Raw genomic sequence first — 16819 nt, 5'->3', positions numbered from 1 at the left:
AGCCATTCAGGTCGCCAAGAGCTCCCAGCTTTCAAAAAATCCCGAATTTACAGCCTCTTGATTTGTTCTGTGTGACAGGACAGGAACACAGCTATTGCCTTTTAAAGCCAGCCTGCGTGTAGTTTAAAACGTATCTACCATAACCGAGAGCCACCTAATGGACACGGCCTGCTACATCCACCCCAACAGCAAGACCTAGACTCCACATAAACGTCTCCTTTTCTACAGTATACATAGGATAATGCCCTGCTCCTGCACATCTGTCATGGGGTTCCTGACTTTGGGAACTGTGACCTCAAAATCTCCTGAATTCCACAACAGTTTACTACTTTGGAAAACAGACTGACACAGATTAAGTGACAAAAAGCTTGCTGACAAAAAGTTCATTTTCTTTCTAAACATGCAGATTTTTCTAAGCACAGGGTGTTAAAGTCTGGAACAAAATAATCCCTTGCTTCCCAAGAGAGGAGGGAAAGCAATTAGACTTAAGATACATTAATAGCTATTAGTACTCCAGACAGAAACGCCTGAAAATCCTCCACATGGATTCTAGCTTTTCCTGATCACACAGGAGGAAAGAACCTCACAGGTGCCCAAGATTAACTCTAGTCAGATGAACACAGTTTTTACTACTTAAAGCAAATGAATGAAAGAATGAATGCATGATCTTGGACACACCTGAAGGTGTTCTCTCTATGAGACTATTTTTATGCTGAAGCACTAACAACTACTGCCTCCTGAAATGAAACTGAGTAATTTTACATTTCACTCTCCATTGCCTAAGAATTAAACTGACTTTTGCAACTGCACACCGAAACACAGCACTTCCCTGAATTACTCTGTGTGAAGAACAGAATAGTGACTGTCAAAGCAGAAAACAATTAAGATAAATTACCGTTGCCATGCAGTTCTGTCCTATTCCTTAGGCAGGTTTTCCCTCTGAGTCTTACTCAATTGATTCATTTCACTAGCACAGTAGAAATCTTTTGTCAGGCTAGTTTTCTGCGGACCAGCACACTGAATTAGCGTTGCTGACTTTCCAAACCATGCATTTCTCCTGCTCTCCTTGTCTCTCCAGGGCACAACCGTCCAGCCTTCACCCAGACTGGGAAATTTCTCCAACTGAAGAACCACCTGCTGAAGGAGAATGATGTATGCAGAATTCACATACACACCTGCCTTCTCCATTTTCTCTAAAGAGGTGTTTTTTCTAGTATTCCCCTCTTCCTGTGACCCCCTCCCTCCCAGATCAGTACAATACCACAGTGCAATTCAAACACGTTTCCTGCACCAAAATCCTGCACTAATGGGAATACACTGTCCAAAAATACAATTCTAAACATACAATAAGGGAAAGCAAGGCCATTCTAGTTTTTCTTTTTTAATCCAATGCCAAAGAAACGTGCATATTTTATAAGCTCAGTAACTCTGAGGTTGTCAGTAGCGTAGGATATACAGCTCTTGGGCCCTGTTAATGAGTTCAAGAACATGAAACAGCCTTGCAAGAATGATGGATCACTGCCCATCAGCTAAGGTGCTGTCATCCGAGGTCACCCACCCCCCTACTCACTAAAAAGCTTACCACCAAGGCTGACCTGCAAGATCAGTGCTCCCCTGTCCGTGCAGCACACAGGGCTGACCCTGCTCACTATACAATTGGCATGAAGCCATGGGGGGACAACTCCACACACAATCAACGTAGCACAAATTTTACTGAATGCTACTGCCAGCTGATTGCTTAAAATCTGCATCTATTGCTTTTCTGCAGCTGTTCTGTGATACAGTGTACTAAGAGAGATAGGGTACAAATACAGCTCTTTGAATGCCTGCTCCTTTAACTTACTTGTTAATGCACTTTATGGCCACCACGCCTCACTGTTCTACAGGAAACGCTGACAAAACATCATGCTGTAGCAATATAGGTTGCCCAGAGAAGCTGTGGATGCCCCATCCCTGGAGGTGTCCAAGGCCAGCCTGGATGGGGCTTTGAGCAGCCTCCTCTAGTGGGAGGTGCCCATGGCAGGGGGGTTGGAACTCGATGATCTCGAAGGTCCTTTCCAACCTAAAACATTCTATGATTCCATGAATACATTGAATCAGAAAACCTTTCCAAAGCACTCACTGGAGGAAAATACAGGAAAGGCAAAGGGATTACAGAATATACAGAGAAAACAGGAAAAAAAAAAAAACTTAAGAAGAAAGAAAATTTTTTATAAATTGTTTCATGAGGAGGCAGGAGCCATCTGCAGCAAAACAACAAATAAAATCCACTTCAAATTTCTGGTGTTGTCAATGAACCTTTTTGCTTTTCTAAAGTTACTCATTCCCCTAGTCCAACCATTGTATTTATTGAGGTGTACAAAGACAGAAACAGCTGTAGGCTGTACAGATTAACTGAAGATCAACACATTCCCTACTATAAACTGTTTTTAACCAGATCATTACTATAAAGAAACTCTCATATCTTACATTTGGCATTTACAAACTAGTAACAAACCAAATAGCTTTCATAATTTTAAACTTTTTCTTTTTTTTTTTCAATTCATCCCTGCCCTGATCAGACACAGCTATTCCCTGTCGAATGAGGTATCTCTCCCACTGCTAGTAACTCGTACAAAAGACAAGATCATCTCCGTTTCTCTATACTTTTTTTTTAAAAAAAATAACTTACGGTGAACTGCATACCTACTCAGTAAAAAATAAATCTGTTTCTCCCATTTCATCTGAGAATTGGTCCACAGGGAGAAACAACATTAAATGAACCTTTACCAGAAACGTGGGGGGAAGTGACCCCCTAGGCACAGAGTGATACTGCATTCCTGGGAACTACTTTTGACTATGTTGTCTGCTTTTTTTTTTTCCTAAAAATCACTGGAGTGGGAGATTAACGGACTAGGACCTATTTCATATTTGTTGGGATTAAAATGCTACAGAGATTTTTAACTTTCAATCCCTTTTAATCCCTTTCTTCTCAGCCTCTTCATGAGCTAGGTACTGCTGCAATACTCAGTGTGTTCAATCTCCCATTTCAAGTTCTGTAAGGAAGAATAGAAAACTACCCCCACGTTTCCACAAGGATGGTTTTCCATCATGACCCATACACTACCACAAGCTCAGAAGTGCATCAAAAAAGTCTTCACAAATCGATCAGCACCGTGGCTCGCCATCTTCTCTGAAGTCCTGTTATCTCCTACATACCCTTCCTTCACACCTGTTTTCTCTGTTTACAGGCTCTTACATTGTCTTTTTATGTGGTGCTGCCTGTATATTCATTACTCCTATATGAAGGGCACATGCATTTGGAGATGAAGGTTCAGAGCACAGAGTTCTCTGGATAACAACTGCTGTCGTCAGCTCATATCTGACTTAAATGAATTATCTGTACCATCAATCTCAGACAGTCTTTTCAGAAGTGCCCTACCCATGAATACAAAATTTTGTAGTACTATATTGGGCAACTCTTAATCACCTACACAAGAGGAAGTATGAAAGTCAACATCTGGAGCTCTTTACAGCTGAAATAATGCTTATGATACTTTCAAAATCTGGGCTTTAGAGCTTTTGTTTCTCAATAGACTAGCAATCTCAAAATTAAAAAAAAAACAATTACCCATCTCTAAAGCACATGCACAAATATTTACACAATATTTAAGTTACTTTATGTGTTCAAAAAAATGCTGTGCATGCAGGCAGGTTAGCACCACAGCTAATGGTGGTATAGCATGAATTAAGCAGATAGCTTTCTTCTCAGGGCAAGCCTGATACAGAAGGGGTGCTCAAGGTTGCAGAGTGGACCAGCAGAAGAAAGCTCCTTTTCTTCTCTCAGTTTTTTCAGACCACAGTTCATGGCCCATGCACATCACCAAGTTCTCCCATGTTGTAAGTCTCCTTTGCTTTCAAAATTCCTTGAACTTCTGAGTACATTTTTTTTGTAGGTGTCTAAAGAGAAATCCTATTTCCAATGCAGTCCAAACAATCAGCAACCACTGATAGATCACGAATTGTTTCAGATACCTAGCAAGGGACACAATGACTCAGTAACCCCCCATTTCTTTTTAACATAAAGAAAAATTGCTTGTGCTCTCCAAAAGGGGATTTCAATTTTAAATAAGCTACCGGTTCTTATTTCTATGCATTTTCAATTAAAAGCCAAGCCTAGTCAACAACCTCAGCCAAGCCACACTATTAAGCATTTAAATCTATGCTTACCTGCCTAGTCTGATCTCAGGCACAACCAAAAGGAATTTTACAGGCACCTTAAAATGCACAGCCAAAAGTTAAATAAATATAGACACATAAAATAATGAGATGCATATTTCTGCTGTAAAGTTACACTAAACAAGCCAAACTCCTCCCTGAACAGAAATCCCATCAATTACTGACCTTGAAAGGTAGTCTCCCGGCTTCTTTATTTCTCTTTAAAACATCAAGACTCCTGCTGAAATACACTTCTTTTTTTTTTTTTTTTTTTTATTTTTTAAAACAGGGGGAAGTTTGAAAGGTAGTCTCCCGGCTTCTTTATTTCTCTTTAAAACATCAAGACTCCTGCTGAAATACACTTCTTTTTTTTTTTTTTTTTTAATCTTTTAAAGCAGAGGGAAGTTAATACTTAATATTATACTATAGAATTTGGAGCAAACAAAGGGAGCAGTTAACTTGAAGTGATGTGACAGAGAAACAAGTTTGGCATGGTAGCATTACTCACAAATGAGGGATAATCTGGCAGAAAACATTTTCCCCTCTTTCCTACAGTTTTTAATTTGGCCAGAATAAGTAATAATCTATCCTTCACTAAGAACAGATTTAAAATGAGATATCTTCCCACTCTTTTGAATTTGGCACAAGAACGCCTTCACCCTTGAGGAATCACAGACACTCTGATTACAACAGCAACTCTGTAAACATATTTTCCACCGATCCTTTTAAAGTTTTTCTGAAGTTTAAAAATTGGTTCAGAAAAATAAAAAATGCAGCATTACCCATTTACCTCTTGGAGAATTAACTCTCAGGTTTTTCAGAAATATTTCAAGCACAGTAGTTATTATCCTTTCAGCAAAGTCAATGACAAATCTTCCTTTTACATTCTGAGGACTGACAGCTACTTTCAGCTACAACAACTCCTAAATGCCTGTGCCTAGATCTCTCTCACACGCTCGTGCCGAGCATCTTGTTAGCATCTGCACCTTCACACTCATCTTCGGGAAGCAACAGCGCTCATCTTTCCCTCGCATCCTTCTTTATCAGGAAAGATTAACTTGTCATTGCTGATGCATCACTGCCGAGGCAGCCGCAGCCCCCCATCAGCTGGCTGCTGCATGGAAGCAAGGCGGCAAAAGACATCGAAACACTTGAGGACAAGCTGAAGAAAGCAGAAAAAGCTGGAGCAAAACCTGCTCGACTCACTTGCGATTTCACTCTGAAGTAAACCACAGGCTCCATCTCAAGGTGGTGACTCCTTAAAAGTTGTACTTACCTCAAAACTATTGGGGGGAGAATTCCTTGTGTTTCAGACAGATTAAGCCCTATCACTCATGATGCCCCCTTAAAAATAAGTCCTCCAGCCTAGTCTGTATTTTTTAACCTCACCTTCCAGCATTGCCTTTCTTATAGGCAGACCAGAGAGAGCTTTCAGGAGTACAATTTGCCTAGCACGAAATAAATAAAACAACACAAACAAAACAATACAAACAAAACAATATGAACAATATAAACAAAATTCTGCATTTTTATAGTACAGTTTTCCAGGTGCACAAGAATATCCTCCTTTAAATGAGAAGGAGGAAGGGTGAGCAGCCTTGAAAAACAGCTTAGGACCATGCTGGATCCAAATGTTGTTTACTGCATTTTCCATTTCAAAGCAAAGTTCAGCACTAAAAACCAGATCGTGTTTCAGATACTTAAAGCTTGCAGTGAGGCAACACATAACTGCTTATTCCATTATTTTGTAATTAGTTGGAGGCACAACCATTTTCCCGAACAACATAGCTCAGTTTCTACCTACCCAGCAATTCTTCTGCCATTTCTAACCACGTTTGTTTATACTGCATACAGCTTAGCCATGTCTGCATTGATGCATACTGGGAAAATCTGTGCAGCCACCCCTGAGCAGCACGGAAAGGAGGAAGAGGAGCAGGAGAACAGGAAAGCACCCTGAGGCTATAGGTGCTATAGATAGCAGATGGGTAACATGCCTTGGCACACCACGTATCACGGAAACTGAAGGAGAGTTGCCAGCCAAAGTGGAAATTGGGAGAAGAGGGTTAAAAAGTGTTCCGCCTTCTGGAAAAAACAGAAAGGACTCACCAACATCATTGTGGAAAGATAATCAATAGAGGCCTCCAGAAGGACAAAACACGATCAGTTATCATGGTTACAGACATTAGGCAAGGACATAGCTGTACTTAAAAGTAAATTTTGCAGAAAATTCATTATTTTTTCCGCTGAAAGTTAGTTTGGGCTGGATATCTAGCGAATCCGTTAAATGGTCTTATTAAAAATCAGCTTCTGTCACTGCAGACCCCCTGAGAGCAGGTAAGAGAATTATTATCAATGGCAATTTGCCAAAATCAGCACGATTCATTATCCTCCCCATCTCTTTCAACTTAGTGGCAGCGATATTGCGTAACAACAAAAAGGAGAAGGAAAGGATTGGAGCACCTCCCTTACGAGGAAGGGCTCAAGGAGCTGGCACTCTTTAGCCCGGACAAGCGAAGACTGACGGGAGACCTTATTTATAAGTATCTAAAGGGTGAGTTGAAGGATGATGGAGCCGGACTCTTTTCAGTGGTTTCCAGCGATAGGACAAGGGGCAACGGGAACAAGATGGAACATAAGAGGTTCCATTCAAATATGAGAAAAAAATTCTTTAGGGTGAGGGTGACAGAGCCCTGGAACAGGCTGCCCAGGGAGGTCGTGGAGTCCCCTTCTCTGGAGATCTTCAAGACCAGCCTGGATGCAGTCCTGAGTGATGTGCTCTAGGCGCTCCTGCTTTAGCAGGGGAGTTGGACTAGATAATCTCTAGACATCCCTTCCAACTCTAACAATTCCGTGATTCCGTGAAAAAAAAACCCCCAGATTTTGTCCCATGAGGATGGCACCCGCCTTGCAGAGGATGAGCATGCCCTGCAGGCTGTCCAGCAGAAGGGGTGCTGGCACCGTAGATGGGCTGAGCCACCTTCTGCAGTGAGCCCTGCTCCCACCCAAGGCTGCGCTGGGCTGTGTGGCAACGGGCTGCGGGTTTCAAGGGTGAGGTAACCGCGGCACAAGGCACCTGTGTTATAAACCAAGACAGGTTTTGCAGCCCTGATCAAGCTTGGAAGAGGCTGCCGAAGCCTGTCCCACCCAAACAAGTTTTATGCATCGTTTTGTAGCAAGAGAAGGAGAGAATGGAAAGAAGAGTCTTCTCTGCCTTACAACAGAGCATGCTGCAGCTTGTCACAGGCAAAGCACTCGGCGCTACGCCTGGGTGGGGATGGATGCGACCACACATGTTCTACACTCCTGCCCCATGCCTTCAAAAACAGAACATTTCAAAGGCAGCACCTTTCAAAAATAATCGAAGGGTGTCCCCCACATACACACCTTAATTGCTGTACTGGAGGGCGGGGAAAAAATAAAATTGACGTGATATATTTTGACACAGTTGAAAAGGAACTGAAAGTAATGGAAGGCTGTCAGATAACTTTTGTTCACAAGCCAAGCCCACTTGCCTCACTGCCCCCTTACCTGTTTGCATTTATACAGACTGCAAGGAAAAGTCTCTCCAAGCTCTCCCTTGGGAAAACTAAGTTTGTTTTTTTTTTTAATTAACTACTTTCAAGTCCTTTTGCATCATGGCCTTCCTGCAACACCTGTACCAGCTGTATGATATTACAATCAAACACTAATTTTGTTCCATTTCTTTTCTTCATATTTTTAAAAGCCATACTTAAAGGGGATAGAAAAAAGATTTTGCTGCAGCTGTCCCTGTAGTTCGTGTGGGGCCTGCAGAGATCAGTCATGTGAAGCTGATCTCTTACCACCTCATCCATCGCACTCTCAAGGTCTCCTCCAAAATTGCTTTCCCAAGAGCAAATAATTTGGGATAGGAGCAAGCAACATGCAGGTCACTTGCATAGTAGATTTCTAATCTAGAAAACTTTCTGAAAGTCACTTGGATCTTTGTGGACTAAGGCATATTTTTTTAGTAAGCAGAAATTAAGAAATGTCAAATTGCATTAAAGCTCTTTTGTGTTTGTTGGACTACTTCTGATTAACTTCCACAGGGGGTAAATTAATAGGTCAGAGTAACTTCACCCATGCACCACCTGCAGAGAGTTCCCGGATGCAGAGGAGAATCCACCCCCATTCTACTTCATGATGTTTCCTTGTCTTACAGTTTCTCCTTATAGTAGCCACTAACAATGCCAGTGAAAGACACTCTTTTAGAAAACATCAGGAACAAGGAATTTTCAAAATAGCATTTCATTACCCATATATTTGTTTTGGAAAAACTACACACACATTCTTATACTCCAAAACCTCATCTGAATAGAAGACAGTACAAAGCCAGAATTGTAGTAATATGGCTGAAGTCTGGCCTTTTGTATGAAAACACAAACAGCTGAGCGCTTGCTCCGAAACCAAAAATAACAGGCATGTCAATGTCCAATTTTTTCTGTTTTCTGTAGGATCAAATCAAAGGTATCCTCTTCAACCAGCATAGAATTTTTAGTTGCCCGTATGTCAGAATTGCATAAACATTGGAACTACCAGAAAATCTGCCACTTTTAACGATCAAGTGAATTATCACAGACCTATCAGATGACCTATGGAAAACCTCCCACTCCCCTTCCACAACAACTTTCTATGCATCAAGCAAGCCACAAAATTCATGATCTTGAATATCAAAATAGTCATCTTCAAGATGTTGAAGCTTTCATTTAAATCCTCACAGCCCCAACACCCCTTTAAGATAAATTATTTTGTATTAGCAGTGAAGGAGTTAGAGATTTACCAAATCAGTAAGAATTCATAACTTTCTCATTTTAATCATTCATAGCCACTGTATTTGATTTACCCCATGATTTCCATCAGAAAATGGAAAAGTTTTGAAGAATGAGTTATTCTCAATGTAAATCTCCACCAAGCTTCTGTCAATCATGTTAGTCCTTTCCCCGTTAGTTTCTCCTGCCCCCTGACTGAAACTACACAACCCGTTTAATTACTTCGTTACTTAATGACTTCTCACTTTAAAAGGCTATAAATATATGGAAAGCTAAACTAATATGCAGCAATTCTCCATGGAATAGAGGAAACCATTATAAACATCAGTATAGCTGGAGATAATCAACTATATTCATACTTTTCACTAGCCAAACACTTTTAGAAAGGAAAAATAATAAAAGTACATAGAGGTCTGGAACATTTCTACCAAAGGATATGTATGCGCACATAAAAGAGGGAAATAAACAATTCCCTACTCAAATACAATATTTGCTTGCCACAAATTGTACATTCCCTCTGCCGTATTAGAATAACAACCTGTGGGAAGCTATCATTCCAGAAATTATACCTTAAAAAAAAGTTTCAGTGTTGGACATTTGTTGGGAAGGTAAGCCTTTGATAATTTTGCTAGCAAGTTTTATTTTGTACTTATTTATTTATTTATTTCCAGTATGTTTAGCAGCTTATTGTACCTTTGTTCAACTACAGGGAAAGAACTGTTTAGTTTACAGCACAGTTTTATATGCAAATTATATTCAGTAGACTCTCTACTCATCATAAGTGTCAACAGGAAAAAAAAAAAGCATGACAAATTTAAGACTATTGAGATTTTTCATAAACTTTGAAGGAACACTGAAATTACAAAGCATGCCTAACTCACTGTAAAGCATTTTCTCTAAGCATGTGCCAAATCATGTATATTAAAGGTATTATTTTTTTTTTCTAAATCTACTATGACAATTTATGCTCCATTTTCAATTTCTAAATATTTGTGGCAATTAAAAAAGTGCTGTCTTCTGCATACAGTCAAACTTGCTGTTTGCTTAGCTGTCCCAGAAGTGAAGCTTGTTTCTACCGTGTGGAAACATTTCAATTAGATTTAGTAGCACTAGAGAAAAAGCAAGCTTGCACCCCCACACAAATCAAAATTCAGGAGGAAATTCAGAGTTCAAAATGAAGAGATATTTTACTGCCAATAGGGGAAAAGAAGTCTTAACAAATCAGCCAGCTGTTGCACTAACAACATCAAATAAAGAAATTGTGGAGCTTATTCTACCCTTTATCAATAATGCATGGCTGCGCACAGACAATTTATAGCTGTTTTCCATCACCGGGTATTGTGTAGTACTAAATTAAGTCTACAAAATTCAAGGACAGTCCACCCACACAGCTACTGTAAGCCAGCCAGGCCACTTTGAATAAACATTTTTAAAGGCATAAAGTGAGTTTTATTAGCATTCTGAGCCACAGTTCCTAGTGGACAAAGCAGCTCCTTTGAGAAAGTAAAAGTACATTTAGCAGAAGGAGAGATGAGTTACAGTTGTGCCGGGCATGTAGAGAAATAGCAAAAAGGAAAAAACAAGATATACATGCAACAACTCAACCCCCTGAATATATTAAGACTAAATTATAAAATGAAGTAAGAGAGTTTATTTTCTATACAAGAAATTGATTGTTGGTCTCAGAAAATCCTGAGAGGTGCTGAACCGGTCAGGTTCTGACAGCGAAAGAGCAAAAAAAACAGATGGTTTTGATGGGTTTTGTTTACATTTAGGTAGCTCCAAAGATTAATAGACTTATTTTCAACCCTTCTCAAATAATATAAATCAGAAAAGCACACACAAGGCTTTCATCAAAATAAAGAACTAGTTATCGTACAGAAATCACCTCAGCAACATTTATGGCACCAGTAAACAAGTGAGAGGTGGGGTCCTGCCGCAGGCCAAATTAACCAAGAGATGGTATACCACAAGTTGGTTGCTTTTGGTCAGTCCCACCTCCTCCCACTACTGCAGTCCCAGTATCTGAATGCCTGAAACACAAGAAAGCTTCAAGGAACTTGAAGGGCATGAGCTGGCCACCAGCAGCAAAAGGTTGTGCAGGTCTGCACATCCAACAGTTTTACCCAGGCTCTGCTCTGGCCAATGTGCCACCTGGGTCCACCATGTGGGTCCTCACTCGCTTGGTTTCAGGTGTGGAGTCAGGTGTAACCAGCCACGACACGGATGGCAGCACCACCAGGAGGTGGGTTTGGGTCATGTTGCAGACTTCTACCGCTGTTTCTTTTACAGTCACGCTGCCCAGCTTCCCTCTAAAAAATATTGGCGATAATGAGGTTTGCGACAGCCTTTTTATAACCAGAGCACCATTCCAGGCAGGACCCTCCAAGTCTCTCTGGAAATTGGCATGACAAGATGACAATCCTGCCTGGAAAGCCTTCTTTCATACAACGTGGGAAGGTGGAGGATGTAGCACAGCATGGCTGGGCAGCTTGATGGTTTTCTGACGTATTTAAGCACGCCCACAACTAAGAGTAGGAAAGGATGGAAGAGATGGGACTTAAACCACATCTGTTGTAAGGTGGTCAGGTGGAAATATCTGGCCAAATAAAAAAACACGACTGCACTTATTGTGCAGGTGTGGAGGAAAAAAAAAAAAAACACAACAAACCACTACAATCTTGATCAGTGGTATTTGGATTTGCAGACACCTTTAATTTTCTAGTTACAGTTCATACTACTGTATAGCAACGTTTAACTTCACTTAAATAGGCATGCTTTCTCAAGACCCCCTTGGCAGATGCAAGTATCTTACAGACCTCTGAAGCCAACTAAATCAGAGTTTTACATACTATTTAAGTGCTCCAGGGAGCCCAGAAAATTCAGAAAGAGCCAGAACTTGATTAAATCTTCTCACTACATTGTCAGGCTAGGGCAACCAACTCCCCCCCTTTGGTGAAGCTGCTTCAGTCCTGTGAAAGTAGAATCTGTCTGCTCAGTCTCTTCCTATAGGACAATCTCAGATGAAGGTGTACTGAGATGTAGTCATGGGTTCTTTTCCATTTAATAGATTGAGTTTCTGGTGTGCAAAGTGAAACTGCTGTTTTGAGGTCTGACAAAATTGTGGTAAAACCCTTGGCTAAATCAAAGCTACAGGACACAGCTCTGAGAAATCCCACTCAAGCCGCCTTGGCTGTATAAATGGAAATTAATAAGCTTGTTGCTCATCTCACATTGCCAAAGCCTGTGATCCAATTAGAAGCACACTGCTTTAATGAACTGCACAGGGATCACATTCAGTGAAGTTCAGAGACACACAAATGCTCTTGGGCCCTCTCCATGAAGTGTGTCTCCTCAGAGGGATGCTGGTTTCCTAACTCACAGGCAAAAGCACTGAGGTGGTCATGTTAGTATCTCAAAGTAGCAGTTATCTGTACAAATGCAAAATGTCTTTAGCACAGTGGAATGTTATTGTGTTACATGCAATCATGGGCACACATGATCTTCAAAAGCTGTATGTTATGAAGAGAGATTGGGCTTACTTCTCCAAAGACTTGCAAAATTAGTAGCTCTAGTGTACTGAGAGTTAATTTGTAGTATTCCTTCACAGTAATGGCTACTGCCATTAATGCCTATGCTGTCCTGTAACACCAAATTACAGACCAACACTATTCAAATGTACAGTGGGCAGTCTGCTATGCCACTTGGTGTAAGGACATGCAAAAACGACATGTATAAATATATATATATAGTGCGAGGCATGAGAGAAGCCCATCTCTTCATCGTGCTCCTGTCCGTAGCCACCACCTTGTGACAAGAGCTGACAGAGAAGCTGCCCTTACTGTCCATTCCTTAGCAATCGTACATGGTGCTCCCATGCTTTCCAAGGAGTGCCAGGCAGTCAGCAATTATCATCACTTTGGCTCCCCAACAGCACATACAAGTCCGCTCTGGGCTTGTACAGCCTTTCTGCAATCATCTTCTTCCTCTCTGCCTGCACGTGTTTCCTTACAGCCTTCTCCCCACCCTGTACTTTGCACGGCCACCCAGGCACCCTGCCAGACATCGAGGCTGTGACCGCACTAGTTGACCTGCACGGGCAACCCGAGTGTCCCTCTGTGCACATACCCACAACTCCTTTGCTTGGAAGCCCATGCTTGGCTGGGGGTGCACGCTTCTGCAGTGCAGAACATGTGCAGGACATGGCTGCGGCACACAGCGACACAGGAACCGGGACCTGTGTCACAGTGATAGTAAGTTTCCTTATTTAGCTTTTTCTAAGCATTTCTCCTCCCTACCACCTACAGCCCTGCCTCAAGGCCCAGAAGCAGTCCTGGCTGTTTTCCCCCAAATCCCATTCAAAGCACTCCTTTGCCACCAGAGAAGACAAAACTCACCTACAAGTGGTTTTCCCAGTGAAAAGGAGGAGCTCCAGAAGAGCAAGAGATGAATGGACAGTTAAGTGGATTGAAAACTGGCTAACAGACAGAACCCAGAGGGTCGTGATTAGGGGCATGGAGTCCAGCTGGAAGTCTGTAACAAGTGGTGTTCCCCAGGGGGTCAGTACTGGGTCCGGTCCTCTTCAATATATTCATCAATACCCTCAGCAAGTTTGCTGATGATACAAAACTAGGAGGGGTAGCTGAAACCCCAGAAGGCTGTGCTGCCATCCAGCGAGACCCGGACAGGCTGGAGAGCTGGGCCAAGAGAAACCTAATGAAATTTAACAAGAGCAAGTGTAGGGTGCTGCACCTGGGGAGAAATAACCCCATGCACCAGTACAGGTTGGGGACTGACCTGCTGGAGAACAGCTCTGAGAAAAAAGACCTGGGAGTCCTGGTGGACAACAGGATGACCATGAACCAGCAATGTGCCCTTGTGGCCAAGAAGGCCAATGGCATCCTGGGGTGCATCAAGAAGACCGTGACCAGCAGGTCGAGGGAGGTTATCCTGCCCCTCTACTCTGCCCTGGTGAGACCCCATCTGGAGTACTGTGTCCAGTTCTGGGCCCCTCAGTTCAGGAAGGACAGGGAATTGCTGGACACGGTACAGCAAAGGGCCACAAAGATGATTAAAGGCCTGGAGCACCTCTCTTATGAGGAGAGACTGAGGAACTTGGGTCTTTATAGTCTAGAGAAGAGAAGGCTGAGGGGGGATCTGATCAATGCTTTTAAATACTTAAAGGGATGAAGTCAGGAGGACAGGGCTGGTCTTTTCTCCATGGTGCCCAGTGACAGGACAAGAGGAAATGGGCACAAACTTGAGTATAAAAAGTTCCACCTACACATGAGGAGGAACTTCTTTACTGTGAGAGTGGTAGAGCACTGGAACAGGCTGCCCAGAGAGGTGGTGGAGTCCCCTTCTCTGGAGACATTCAAAAACCGCCTGGACAAGTTCCTGTGCAACCTGCTGTAGGTAGACCCACTCCGGTGGGGGGATGGACTTGATGATCTCCAGAGGTCCCTTCCAACCCCATATGATTCTATGATTCCATGAAAGCCCTGGTACGCCCAAGTGAAGAACAGCAGCCTGCAAAGAGAGGCAGGCACCATCCTATGAGCAAGAGCCCAGGGCTGATCCACAACACACTGGCATGATGTCTGCTGCGGAGGTGGTGCAGGCAGGCTTCCCCATCAGGTGCATCATGGCAGCATCCTCTGCCCCTTCTCTGAGCTGAGTTTCGCGCAAGAGAGCCAAAGGGAGAGTCAGTGGAGTCAGAGCATGTACACACACACATACACACACACACACACGCACCCCATCGAAGTGGCAAGTTCAGAGAGTAATGAAGAAAGGCAGGAGGAGATCTGCTCTTCCACACTTACTGAGTTCTGCTATCTGGCAAGAACAGCTGGTGCCCCATCTTTGGGATCCTTCCATTCAGTAGCCCTCTACCTGTCCAACAGCTGCCACCAATTCAAGGCCACAACTGTTTTGTTTCGTTTTTTTTTTTTATTATTATTTTATTTATTTACTCCACACAAAAACAGCAAAAAAGCTGCTTGGTTTCACTCCGATTAAAGTAGCATGGGACCAGAGTTTATCTGCAGTGGGCAGATAAATAGTCAAAAGGGCCAAGAGACTAAATCTTTTCTCTTCAAGGGGTGAGGTTCAGTTTTAGGTGGGTCTGTTCTCTCATGCGAGCCAGCAGCACACCACAGTGCACATAACGAGGTGGACAGCGACAGACACCAAAAGGAAATAAAAACAGGAGCCATCTGCCACTACAAACAGCAGCTGTCAAACCTTAGGGCATCCAGGAGTCAGCAGCAAAGAGCCTTTACGCAGGGATTACCCACCTGGATTTCTTTTATTACAGATTGAATTAGGGCCTCCCTTTGGTGTTGCTCTTCACCCAGACTAGAGCTGCTGCTGCTGTCTAAGCACAATGGTCACTTTTCTAGCCACAGTCCTGTTTAGCTTCTTACCATATTTTCCTGGTCAATAGCTTGTCTCAGCCTGACATCCCATGGAGACTCAAGGGTAAATCTTTTTACCACTAAAACACCATTAATACATAGATAAAGGACTAATGCATTTTAATGGAAAGGTATACAAGCACTTAAAAGTGTGGAACTGATAATTTAAGGATAATTTAAGGAAAAAAACCAAGTGATTTCTTCATTGCATCAATTTTTACCTTAAGTCAGTGAATTTACTTATAACTAACAAATACTGATAGTTGGGTCCAACCTAAGACTTCGTGCTTGTATGGTTTATTAGAGAGCAAGAAGTGTGGCTTGAACAGTCTGTGGGATCACAACTATTCTCTTCATTCTGCCCCCAGCAGAAGAAGTCACATCTTACCTTAGAATATTTTAACAGAAGTTCCAGACCTCTCCTTTCCTTTAGTCCTTTTTAAACACCAGAAATAATGCAGAGGATTCAGCTAGTTCAATGCTTCAGCATTTGACAGCACATTCAGGGACCTCAGAGTCATCCTACAAGAAGAGAAATGAAAAGCACCAATTAGTGACTGTACATGTATCACATGCTTAAAACCCCTGATGCCTGATAAAGCCATGCTGCCAAACAATAGTGAAATTACTGATCACAAATATGAAAGGCTAAGTTGTTTTTTGCTACCAGGGTGAAATGCACAGGCGATATTTTGGTTACAGCACCCTGGAAAGAAAGCATGCATCTTGCAATATCTGTGTCACCCTGCACTGCCTTCCCGATTTAAATCCCCTTTGTTTGAGCAACAGTCCATGTGAATGCACAGAAACAAAGCTCCAGGAATGTCAGGATACACCAGCCATGCCAGTTACAGAAACACAACAGTATGTGTTTAAGGAAAAGTATCTTGGTACTACTAGTTTGAACTGGGAAATGCAGCAGAAGCCCATGTGAACTAAGTAGTAGCACTAGATAAGCCAGGAAGTTGGTACGCATGAAAGACATATGGAAGTACTTTATAGATTGCAGTAAGAGGGAAGACATCTACAGACTGCTTTGTTTAATTTCCCGGAATAGGCTTTTTTAAAAAGTCTCGTCCTTCAAGGACTTATACATACTCTCAACCCTTACTGAATAAAGATACTCCAGCTAAGTTGATGCCTGCACCATGACGGTCTGCAAGACAGCTCCTTTCCTCCACAGCAATTCAGCAAAAATGTTGTCACTAAGATTTTAGACACTTGTTTTTCAGTCCCAACTCACTTGGCATGCCTAATCCCCCAAAGGGGCAAACTTCCCAAAACCACAGGCACATGCATACAGAGACACCGTTCCTTCACCAAGACATTCTCCACCACCACCACACACAGGTACCATCCACGTCACCTGCACCCTGAGGCTGTGCTGGTGTTGGATGGTTGCACAACTACGCTGGT

The 16819-nt window shown here is 42.3% G+C and overlaps 1 protein-coding gene across 3 annotated transcripts in view; it reads right to left on the bottom strand.

The window, feature by feature from the left end:
• Positions 1-16819, bottom strand: part of KANK1 (KN motif and ankyrin repeat domains 1) — a 132066-nt gene that overhangs the window by 84541 nt on the left and 30706 nt on the right. For all 3 annotated transcript variants that reach the window (XM_014965047.1, XM_014965045.1, XM_014965046.1), the window contains exon 2: positions 15792-15925. The gene's annotated coding sequence lies outside the window, so the exon portion shown is untranslated. The remainder of the gene's footprint in view (positions 1-15791; positions 15926-16819) is intronic.

The sequence above is a fragment of the Calidris pugnax genome, unplaced genomic scaffold (assembly GCF_001431845.1).
Source record: "Calidris pugnax isolate Ruff unplaced genomic scaffold, ASM143184v1 scaffold273, whole genome shotgun sequence".
Taxonomy (NCBI): Eukaryota; Metazoa; Chordata; class Aves; order Charadriiformes; family Scolopacidae; genus Calidris; species Calidris pugnax.
This window is presented reverse-complemented; position numbering and strand designations above follow the sequence as displayed.